The following is a 12,794-nucleotide window of genomic DNA, read 5'->3' on the forward strand; positions in this document are numbered from 1 at the left end:
CCCATTAAAATCGAAAAAAACTTACATGAAATTTTATAGGTGAAATTTGTGAAATTCTTTATTAGAAATGAGTAAATAAAAATTAAAATCGAAATTAAAAATTGATAAATTAAAATATCTCATCACATAGATAAAACATAAAAAATTTAAAAAAATTTTAATAAATTTTGATATATTTATTAAATAGGTATTTTTAATAAAAATATTGATAGAGTTTTTACGATTGAATAAGTATTAATCAAATTTAGATTATAAACGATAATTTTTAATTTTTACATATAATTAATTTTCACATTGATCTCTACCAATTTATTAGTTTAAATTTTTTATTTACTTATTTTTTATAAGAAATTTCACGAATTCCACCTATAAACTTTATGTAAGTTTTATCCATTAAAACCTTAGCCCTCAAAAATTTTTCTTCCTTTCCAGATTCTCGACTCCTCTGACCTCCCACTCTTTTTCTTCAATCTTTCTTTCTTAACTCTCCTCTCATTCGTCTTTTTCTTCTCTAATTTCTTCATGATTCCCCTTAAATTTCTTCCCTTTCTTATCTTTCTCTTAATCATGACTCATGAGCCCTCTGATTTCATACCTAGTTTATTCAATTCTTCCTCCACCATGTGCCAGCAACTTTGGTACAAGTACCACAAATCCACAGCACCAGGCGGCAAGCATCTTTCCCCCAAGAAAAGGTTAGTGATCCACAACATCTGCTTGTTGATTTAGTATTTCTCGTTTTGTTGATGTTCTTTGTCCTTTTATGTCTCTTTGACCCAACTCCATCTTGTTATTTTATTTATAATATCATGAGATTAATATGAGTAGTGTTGATTAATAATGTTCAAATTCTTGAAGAAATTGTTGCTCAACATTAAAACTAATAAAATTAGATGAAATAATAGATTTGGTAAATCAATAAAACCATTGTAACTGACCGAATTAAATCTGTTCTGTTAATTTTTGTTATTTTTCTCTTGGTCAGTTAGTTCGATTATTTCCGACATTAAATCAGTTATGTCAGTTTTGAAAATTAATCGATCAAATCGATTTGCTTTATCTTAAACTTAGACATAATACTTATTTTCATTTTATAAAATTTTCCTTCATTAGACAACAGTTGGTATATTAAATTTTGTCGGCTAATTATGAAATAAGCGATGTTTGAGAAATGCAACGTCTCTCTAATATCGTATTAACGACGTTTACAACTTATAATCGTTATATATTATAGTAGTAGAGATGCCTATTATCTTTTATAATATTTTAATCCCACACAAAACCTCCAACAATAATGATTTTTAATAATTGTTGACATCAATTTTGTCCTCAAAAATAAAAATAATAATATTATACGAAATACAAAAAAAATAAATACCAAAAAATAATACGAAAAAGCAAAAAAAAAAAAAAAAAAAGAGAAATAATTGAGGATGGTAGTGGTGCCATCCCCGGCACCACTACCATTAGGCCTACCACCCATCACATACCCTGATCATCCTACCCTACTACCAGAAAATACAGAAGAAATAAAGAGGCATGAAGCTCGTGTTTACATTCCGTGATCGAGCCCCATGCCCTTCCCTCCAAGCACGTATGGCTGGAGCTCTATAAATAGAGCTCCTAGCGAAGCCAAAAAAGACAGAAAAGAAGGAGGGGGAGATTCTATCAAAAAAAAAAAGGAAAGAAAACCACAAAAAAATCAAACAGTCCTCCCCGCAGGGAAGAACCCAGCGTCGAGAGCCCCTGCACAAAGAAAAATCAAAGTCAGTTAAAAAAAAAAGAAATAAAGCCAGAATACAAAAGAAAAAGGGATCTGACCGAAACTTCACTAGCAGATCTAGGGAAGTAGGGACTTTTTTTTTTTGTGAAAAAGACCTCAGATCTGAACTCAAGAGGTCGAAGGGAACGTTTTGGTATTTTCTGAGAATTTTTTGACCACCGTCAACGGCGGCCGATGACCGACAAATGGCGGTTGCAACGGCGAGGAATGGTCGGCTGACCATCTGCGTCTAACCGGAGAGAGAAAAAAAAACGAGAGAGAAAAGGAGTTTTTTTTCTGAAGAGTGAAAGGAATGAGGAAATTTTTTTTTTAATTTTTCTATAAACTGTCAATAGCCAAAACGACGTCGTTTCAATAAACGCCCAAAACGACGTCGTTTAAACCAAGGAGGATCCGCACGTAGACCCGAACCCGACCCGAGGTTCGCGCAACCGACCCGTTAACCCGACTTCTTAACGGCTCTGGACCGGTTTGATCAGACCGAATCGAACCGCTCTCTGGACCAGCATGAACTGTTGAACCAACCAGACCGCTCCCAGATGGAACCGAACCATCGAACCGAACCATCTAGCCGAACCGTCGTTGATCGGATTGTGGACCGATCCGGTTTAGGTAAAAAAATTTTTTTTTTTAATTTTCTAATTTTTTTATATAATATTATTTTGTTATTTTAAGTATTTTTTATGCATAAATGTTTAAATTTATTAGGATAAATATTTAATTATTTTAATAATAATAAAATTGAAAACAAATAATAATTAAAATATATTAAAATGCTCAAAAAAAATAATTTTTATTATTTTCTCTACCTAGATGTTTGAGGGAATAAAAATATTTTTTTAAAGAAATAATTCCGCCTAGATGTTGGGGAATTATTATTAATAAATTTTCATAAAAAAATAAACATAAAAAATTTTTAATTAATTTTCAAAAATTATAAAAATTTGAACCTGCTCCGAAAGTCTGCCTAGATAATGGAGATTTTTAGAGATGTTCGTGTTTTACTTAAACCTTAAATACTAATTTTTAATTTTCAAAATCCCTTAAATCCAAACTCCCCAAAATTCAAAATCTCTGAAATTCAAAGTCCTAAAAATCCGAAAGATACGTGTGAAAATTGTATTTGAAGCAATTTGTTCCTGAATGCCGCCTAGATGATTAGGTATTTAGGAAATTTTGCTTCGTTAAGTCTTTTCACACAATTTCTTAATTTACATTAATAATAAGATTAATAAATAAAAAGCATAACAGTAAATTGGGATCTTAAATATAAATAGTCGCACCTAAGCTCTGCCTAGATGTTGGAGAGTTAGGGTGGTCTCATTATACTTAAGAATCCAACTTTTAAATTACATTTCATTTTATATAACATTCATTGACATACACATATTAGCATGTTATTATTAGTATTTATTTGTACTATTCTGTCTTTAATTTTTATTTGTACTACTTTTTAAAAAATAAATAAATAATAAAATATGATATTACAAAATAAAATAAAAATAACATTTTAAAAGAAATAATTCTTGGTACTCTGCCTAGATGTTGGAGAGTCACCAACAATTTTTTGTAAAGAGTGTTATTTCATTTTAAGGATTGTTGTGTTAAATCTTAAGCGAAAATGGTTATTTTAAATTCTACCTAGATATTGAAGAATTTTAAGATAATTCTTTAACTTAAAAATTTTCTCAATATTCCTAAATAAAAATTTTAGCAAAAATATTTTTAAATAAAGGGAATTAATGTTAAATTTCAAATTAAAATCATTTTTATCCAACGTCGAAAATAGCGCATAATTAAATGGTATCAATTTATGGGCGTTGTGGGGGTGCTAATCCTTCCCCACGCATAACTGACTCCCGGACCCAACTTGATTTTTCGCAGATTGAAATTTATCTTTTTAATAAACTTTAAACTCGTTTTTATAGTTTTATTAAAAAGATAAACTTTTAGGTGGTCAATCACACCCTAATAAAGATTGGTGGTGACTCCCATTTTTATTTATTTTTCTCGATTTTTAAACTCTCATTTTTACGTCTAGCGGTTCCAAAACCGTTATGACAGCTTGACGACTCCACGGGGGACTTTTGAGAGTCAGGCTAAAATTTTAATTATACGCTATTGATAATGGTTGGATTTAATTGATTTTATTTGATATTTAATTTAATTTCTTTTATTCTATTTTTTGAAAACATTCATGTTAATAAATAAAATAAATTATGTGTTAGTTATTACTTCATTTGATTTTGTTTTTGGTTATGATTTATTCATGTTATTTTGATTAATACATTGCCTTGCACACACTTTGCATATTCACTCGCATGCATGAGCTCTATACCCGGGCTCTATCCTTTTTAAGAGGAAGTGAAGTAGCTACGCTATCGTGAGGTGATAACCTCCGCATTTGCTAGCAAAACACTTCCACTCAGATTGAACCCTTTCCGTTAATAACCCATAATGGACGAGGATTGGGGAACTTTCCTAGTCTATAATAGGCGATGATATGAGGAATAGTCTAGAAACCTTTAGACATATAAATCCTAACCCAGCATATCGTGAGCCATAGGAAGCCTGCCTAGGATAGTGTCATGTCACCTTTTTAGAAAATTACGAAAAATTAGGACAATTATACGTTATATTATTTGGTTGTATTATTGTTATATTATTTCTCTTACTTGTTTGTTTTGAATTCTCAAGTCATTTTATTTTTTTATTTTATATATTCTTTAATTGTGTACATTATATTTGAATATGTGGTATTTATTTTAGGTCAATCATTGAAAAGAAAAAAAAAACAAAAAGGTTTTCAGAAAAATTAAAGATTTTTCTTAAATTCTTTGTTTATTGGCCCAATAAAAAAAATCAATTTTCATGTTCTAGTTATTTTGTTTTTCCCTTTTTTTAAAAAAAAAAATTATTTTGTTTCATCTTTTGCATTTCATACATCATAAAAAATAATACATGTATCACATCCCATATACATCATAAAAGGTAGTATCAGTTTCACTAGGTTGGCATAATACAAGCATTGCATTCCATGTAACATGCATTTGATAGGTTCATACATTCCATACAAGTATGTTGTATTAGTCATAGGAATACATCTCATCATTCATGTAAATATGTCATTGCATTTCATGCATATAAATTCATGAATGTAGGGTCGTATGGAACAAACGTTACATTTCATATCCCGCTATCCCTGTAACATAATATTTTTTGCATACACAGTCATGGTTGATAAAAATTTTCATTTGGGTCATTTGTATATATAAAAATTCATTGTCATAGGCATATACGCATTTCATGACATTCTTTAACCATCATATTCATGTATTCATACTTCGTGTGTCATTGTTTTTGTGATATTCATTCAATAAAGGTAGTAATCTAGAATTTTGTGTCTAAGTCCTGGAATAAGTTGTCTATCTTGGTGGGAATCAGAGTCACAAAAATGGGAGATCAATTGGAAGCAAGGATTAGTGCTTTGGAGTTGAATCAAGAGAAATTATGGCTTGAGCTTCGAGAGATGAAACGACAAATGGCTCAATTGATAGAAATGGTTAAAAGTAGTGGTATGGTTGAGTTAGTTGCTCCTCAAAGACCGTTGTCACTTCCGTCAAGTCAAGGTCAATTGGCTCCCATTAGTTCTAGCATTTTGTCAGAGCATGCTAAAGCATTGGGTGATTTGAATAATGATCAAGGTTTGGACGAACTCAAGAGAGGAATGGGTGAACTGGCCACGCAAATGACTAAGCTCAAGAGTTTGATTTCTAAAAATAAGCCAGGTAGCTTTAAACAACCTTCACAAACTATCCCAAGTCCAAACTCGCACCCAAATCCTTTTTATGATCATTTTCAACCTCCTTTCCAAGTACCTAATATTAGACCCCTAATTTTCATGCAAGCACCAAGAATTTCACACCTGAACCCATATCCACCATCTCATATTTCACAATCGCCTGTTCAGCATGCTATACCATCATTACCTTTTGAACCCAATCTTCGACCCAAAGTTTCTCAATTCACCTCAAGACTAACTAAACTATCATCTTTTCAGCAAAGTAAACCAACTGTAGGATAGAAAAACTTCGGTAACACCAAAAAAAATCTTTGTTGATCTGATACCCATGTCCTACGCAGAGTTGTACCCATTACTTCTAGAAAATTATCTCATTGCCCCTATCCTTGTTGAACTTCGTAAACCACCTTTCCCCGAATGGTATGACCCTAATGCTCGATGTGAATACCATTTTGGCATCATTGGCCATTCTTTGGAAAATTACATAGCTTTGAAACATAGGGTGCAAGAACTGATGAAAGCTGGATATCTGAGTTTTGATACCAAAATAAAGCCAGTTATTCACAACAACCCTTCTTTGATCCATGCTGAAATGGTAGGCAGTGCTGCAGGCAACAATAGGGTTAGTCAGGATGATGAATAAAAAGCTTTTTAAGCAAAGAGTTATCCTCCCTAGTAATCATAGCCAACTATTTTTTAGGAGAAACAAAAGAAAGTGGGAGTAGGTTTGGCACTTTTTAGCCCCAACCCTAGAATAGTTCATAATGTGTAAACTTGATGCTTTTGAAAATGAATGGAAACTTTTTTTAACCTAGATTTTCTATGAATTGATGCATCTGTTTTTTTTATTGGCATGCCTAAAAGAGTGTAACAAAGAATGATGGTTGCAAGTATGTTTTCACCAAATTTTTGAGACAGAAGGGATATATCTAGATGACCTATTTTGAATATATGATGGAATTCAAGTTTTCCCTCACCAAAGTAACAAAATTTGACTTGCATATCATGCATCATTTGCTTGAATTCATTGCTTTTCATGCCAGCTAAGGATAAATAATGATATTTGTAAATATACTTTTGTCAAACCTTTGAAACAATTTTTTTATATATATAATAAAATTAATGCCATGTATTTCTGACTTTTAGTAATTAATAAAAGGTTCAAGGATAGCTATTCTAGCAAACAAAGTCAGTTAAGTCTGCACACTTATAGCACTCGAGCCAGTACCATAATCATGGAAAATGAAGGTGCAAGTCGAATAGACAGAGTAGAAAAAACCCAAGGAGAGATCGATGAAACAGTTACAGGAATGCAACAAAACATGAACAAACAACTGGCAGAATTAAAACAGATGATAGTAGAATTGACAAAAGAAAAAAGAGTTATTGAGATGCACAAGACAAGAGAGGAAACAACTGTCGAGACACCATTCTATCCATCTGGTTTCACATATGTTCAAGATCTTCATGTGTCACAAACACTTCCAACAACTCATCAACCTTATATTGGCCATTTTGCCAAGTTACCATTGGTTTAGACAAATGTCAATCTTGGGCATACTCCTCATGACTTCACTACTGTGCCTAATGTGGATGATCATAAAGAATTAAAAAAATTGAAAAAGGTGTCAAATCCATCAAAAGATATAGTGATGAAAGATAAGTATAATCTATTAGAAGAAAGATTGGAAGCAATTGAAAGCTATGATGTCTACGAGAATGTTGGCGCCAACGAGCTTAGTCTAGTGCCTGATCTCGTTATTCCATCAAAATTTAAAGCCTCGAATTTTAAAAAGTATAACGGAACTGGATGTCTTAAAATACATTTGGCTCAATACTGTCACAAAATGGTTAGATATGCTGGTGATGAAAAGCTACTTATTCATGTCTTTCAAGAAAGTTTAACTGGGATAGCAGCTAATTGGTATCATAGTTTGAAAAGCAGTCAAATTCGTACTTGAAGAGATTTATCACGAGCATTCTTGAAGTAATACAAGTATATGTTGGAGTTGGCTCCGGATCGATTAACCCTTCAAAATATGAGAAAAAAATCTTAATGAGAGCTACAAAGAATATGCTATTAGATGGAAGAATATGGCATCGTAGGTACAACCACCTCTTACCAATAGAGAGTTGAATTCTCTGTTTGTGGATACCCTTCCTTCTCCATATTATGATAAGTTGATCAGTAATACTTTATCAGAGTTTGTGAATTTATTATTTGTTGTGGGTAGAATTGAGGAGGGGATAAGAAGGGAAAGAGTTATAAATACTGGTGATGAAAAAAGAGGAGATATTTTTGTAAAACAAGTCCAAGAAATAATTATTAAAGGGAAAAATAAGAGAAATCTCACCATGATGTAGGAAGATCCAACGGATGATTATTCACAATAGTTACCATATTGCCCCCAACCAATATTTTTGATCGATGATTTTTCTCGACCACTTCATCTGTATGCTCAAATTTCTTCACCACGAACAGAACCAAGGATCAATTTAAGCCATTCACAGAGTCGTAAGAAAAAGAGAGCCAAAGTGTATCATTCACTTTCAATACCTTACGCTGAGCTTTTTACTTTACTGATAGAGAATCATATGATCTCTGTTGTTTCTACAAGACCCAAAAAGCCTTCGTACTCGAAGTGGTATGATCCTAATGCTAAATGTGAATTTTATGATGGAGTTAAGGGACATTTCATAAAAGATTGTATTACCTTCAAGGATAAAGTTCAAGCTTTGATCGATGCAGATACTGTAAAGTTTAAAGAGCTAGTTGGTGATTTTGATGATTGATAGTAGTAAAGTTGCAAGTTAGTGATGCTAAAGTTGAAACATCAGGGGAAAAACTTTTGTTTATGCAATTTTGAATATCACCTCAAGAGTATGATCTAGATAATAAATTCTTTTTGGTCAAGTCTTAAGGTTTGCATTGCATAAATAAACATTATGCATCATAGTATTTTATTTTGTGTAAGTTTCGATATATAGTTGGTTTTTTTTAAAAAAAAAAAAGAAAAAAGATGTTAGATGTGAATAGAGCCCCATGTGGTTAAGTACCAAGACTAGAAAAATTCTCTTAAAAAAAAGTAAAAAAAAAAAGAAAAAAAATGAAGTTTTGAGTCTAAGATGAATTGGCGATCACTATTAAAAAATTTTCAAATACCTAAATGCCAATTTGCTCATTCAGTTGACCCCATTTCATCAGTCATAACCCCTTGATAGCCTTAAATTCGAATTTGTGAACCTTATTTTCACTTGATATTGTTGGCAATATTCTTTTCTAAGGCAATGAACAAATGAAACAGCCATTAACAAATGTGTGGTTCCTAGAAAATCAAGTCTATATGACTTTCCTTTTTTTAGAATTCAAATGCGATAATTGAATATGATAAGATTATGCTGCAGTTCCAAAATTTTCAAATCCAAAATACACTTAAGCATACTATCATTTTAGTTTTTTTATCTCAAAATTAACCCGATCCTTTGTCTTGAGGTATATTTGTTAGAAAAGAAATATCTCATTACCTCTAAGGCAACTTGAGTTATGATTAACCCTTTTGTTCTCTTTTTGTGGAGTAACTTAGATCATTTGATACCTTAAACATGTTTACCCCACATAATCTTTTTCTTAGCCATTCATATGACCATTCTTTTGTAGTTACTTTCATTATGGGTGGTTTGCTAAAATGAGACATCTTTCATGAAACGTGTTACTGGCAAAATGAATCTAAGTGTGAGCTATGGGGGCATAAAAAAACAAAAAAACAAAAACAACAAAAAGAAAGAAAAAAATTAGTTATGACATCATGCACTAAAAAATTTGAGCAAATCCAAAAAGGTCATAACAAAGTCAAGGTTTTTAAAAAATAAAACAAAATAAAATTTTTTTTTAGATTAAAAAAAAAAACATTTTTTCAAGTTCATTTTCCTGAAGAGTAGTCTTCAATTTAAGTGTTTATGCTTGAAGTGACAAATGTCCATCTTTCATTATCTCTTCACAAAAATAAAAATTTATCTTTTGTTACCCCTTTGAGCCTGATTGAATTCTTTCAAAATAAACCCTGACTAAGGATCACTTTTCATATTGGGGACAAAAAAAAAGGGGAATGTGTTTGAAGGACAAGAATGAGAATGTCTAATAGAATCTCATGTGATAGGGGCACAAACCCAATATAAAAGTTCATAAAAGTTTTGAATCCACTCAGTGAAAAGATGCAAAAAAAAAAAAAAAAAGAAACGAAAGGAAGAATAAAAAAAAGGGAAAGAAATGAATTGGTGGAAGCACAAAATAGAATATACCTTAGAGTGTATCCTTCCAATGAAAAATGATCCTTAGTTTCAAATACCCTTAAATACTTGTTTTGGGCCTTTTTATCCTTTTCTTTGGCAACCATGAACCTTAACCTACATTATAACCTTTGAAAAGTTTATATTGGATCAGGCATGAAAGCTTAAACTTGAAAATTTTCTCTTGAAAAAATAAACATGAATTTTTTGAGTTTTTTTTTTGAAAAAAAATTCTTTTCCTCTTTTGGATTAGTTTGAATTCTCAAGTGCATGGTGTGTAAAAAAAAAAAAAAGAGAAAAATAGAAATAAAAGTGACTCTATGATGAAAACCCTCAAAAGGGCAGTCTAAAGCCAACCCTGAAAGGTCACTCCTGATGTTAAGTATGGTGGATGCTAAACAAAAGTAAAGCCAAACCTTTTGAAAGATCTGAAATATCAAAGCCATAGAAGTCTGAGATGGGTTGATTATTTCCAAATAACCCTTTAAAATCTCAAGCCTTTACAGTTGATCTTGACATATATCAAAATGTTGCATTTGGAGACTAAGAAAAATGTTGAATATGTTTGATTTTCAAGGAATTCATGCTTTTAAAAAAGCTTGTGTTTCATTTGTGAGCTTGCATGCCTCTTTCACTCCCTTCAAGGATTGAAACCTTTTGAATCAACATCAATATCTACGGAACTATTACATTCATTTGAAAAAAAAAATTCTCACATTTTTCATTTTTCATAAAGATCGCCAAATTCTTAAAAAAGAAAAAAGAAAAACTTTAAGCCCAATTATCTGGCCTCAAATAAAGCTTTAAACCCTGTTTATCTGGCTATCAATGATATTTAAGCCCAGTTTATTTGGCCATCAATGAAGATTTAAGTCCAGTTTATTTGGCCATCAATGAAGCTTTAAGCTCAGTTTATCTGGCCATCAATAAAACTTTAAGCCCAGATTATATGGCCATCAATAAAGCTTTAAGCCTAGTTTATCTGGCCATCAATGAAGCTTTAAGCCCAGTTTATCTGGCCATTAATGAAGTTTTAAGCCCAGCTTATCTGGCTATTAATGAGGTTTTAAACCCAGTTTTTATGGCCATTAATGAGGTTTTAAATTCAGTTTATTTGGTTTCAAATGAAGCTTTAAGCCCAGTTTATCTGGCTTCAAATGAAAATTTAAGCCCAGTTTAGCTAACCTTCAATAAAATTTAAGCTAAGTTTATTTAGCCTCAAAAGAAGTTTTAGAGTTTCAAAGTTCTATCTAGAATAAAAATTCTCAATAGATAACCTTTTGAAAGATCTTGCATTTGCATTACTTGTATCATGAGAAAGACATTTAACCTAAAAAAAAAAAAGAGATATTCAAATTTACATCGTTTATCTGTGCATCATGAAAGGGATATTTGCATTTGCATCACTTGCATCTGTACTACAAGAATGACATTTGCATTTGTATCACTTGCATTTACACTTGCACAAGATATTTGCATTCGCACAAAAAAAAATTCATATTTGCATAATTATGGCATCCACATCCTAAGAAAAAGTATTTGTAGAAGCATTTACATGAAAAAAACATTGTCATTGTCAAATATAGTTGCATCAAGCATTCGCATTCTTGCATTTGCATTGAAATTTATATTGTTATCAACATTTCCATTAGCATCATTTGATCAAGATGGACATTTGTATCATTGATTGCATTCATTAACTCTGATTGAAAAAAAAAACATTTTCAAACAAAAAAAATTTCAAATTTTAATGTTTCATCGCCTCTAATTATGAGGAGCATTTAAATATTTTGAGATTTGTAAGACCTCCGAACATAATCTCTAAAAGCCTCTGCGCATGACTTTTAAGATTAAAAGATTTTCAAATTTTAAAGTTCCATTGCCTCTGATTATGAGGAGCATTCAAAGATTTTGAGATTTGTAAGACCTCCGGGTATAATCTCTAAAAGCCTCTGCGTAAATTTTAAAGTTTCATCGCCTCTGATTATGAGGAGCATTCAAATATTTTGAGATTTGTAAGACCTCCGGGCAATTCTGTAAGACCTCCGGGCATGATTCTATAAGACTTTCGGACATGATTCTTAAGACCTCCAAGCGTAATTTCGATTCGCGGTGTTATCCTGATCGATTTCTTATCTTTTGACTTACGGTGTTATCCCAATCGATTTTGTAAGACCTTCAGACATAATTTCGATTCACGGTGTTATCTCGATCGATTCTTTATCTTTTGACTGCGATGTTATCTCAGTCTATTCTGTAAGACCTCTGGGCATGATTTCTAAGACCTTCGAGCATAATTTTGATTCACGATATTATCCTCGATCGATTTTTTATCTTTTGACTGCGATGTTATCCCAGTCTATCTTGTAAGACTTTCGAGCACGATTTTTTAGACCTCCGGGTATAATTTTGATTCGCGGTGTTATCTCGATCGATTCCTTATCTTTCGACTTACGATGTTATTCCAGTCGATTCTGTAAGACCTCCGGGCATGATTTTATAAGACCTCCGGGTATGATTCTTAAGACCTTCGAGCGTAATTTTGATTCACGGTGTTGTCCCGATCGATTCCTTATCTTTTGACATGCGGTGTTATCCCAGTCGATTTTGTAAGACCTTCGAACATAATTTCGATTCGCGATGTTATCCCGATTGATTCTTTATCTTTTGACTGCGATGTTATCCCAGTCTATTCTATAAGACCTCCAAACATAATTTTGAATCGCGTGTGTTATCTCGATCGATTTATTATTTTTTTAACTTACGGTGTCATCCCAATTGTTTTGTTTTTAAAAAAAAATTCACGATCCATTTTCGGACAAAATCGTTGTCTTCCTCTTTGTCCTATTCCTGATTCTCAGTAATGTGTAAAGAGGGGCAGCTGTTGACATCAATTTTATCCTCAAAAATAAAAATAATAAT

Source organism: Durio zibethinus, chromosome 14 (genome assembly GCF_047325235.1).
Source record: "Durio zibethinus cultivar Kanyao isolate XHJ-2024 chromosome 14, ASM4732523v1, whole genome shotgun sequence".
Taxonomy (NCBI): domain Eukaryota; kingdom Viridiplantae; phylum Streptophyta; class Magnoliopsida; order Malvales; family Malvaceae; genus Durio; species Durio zibethinus.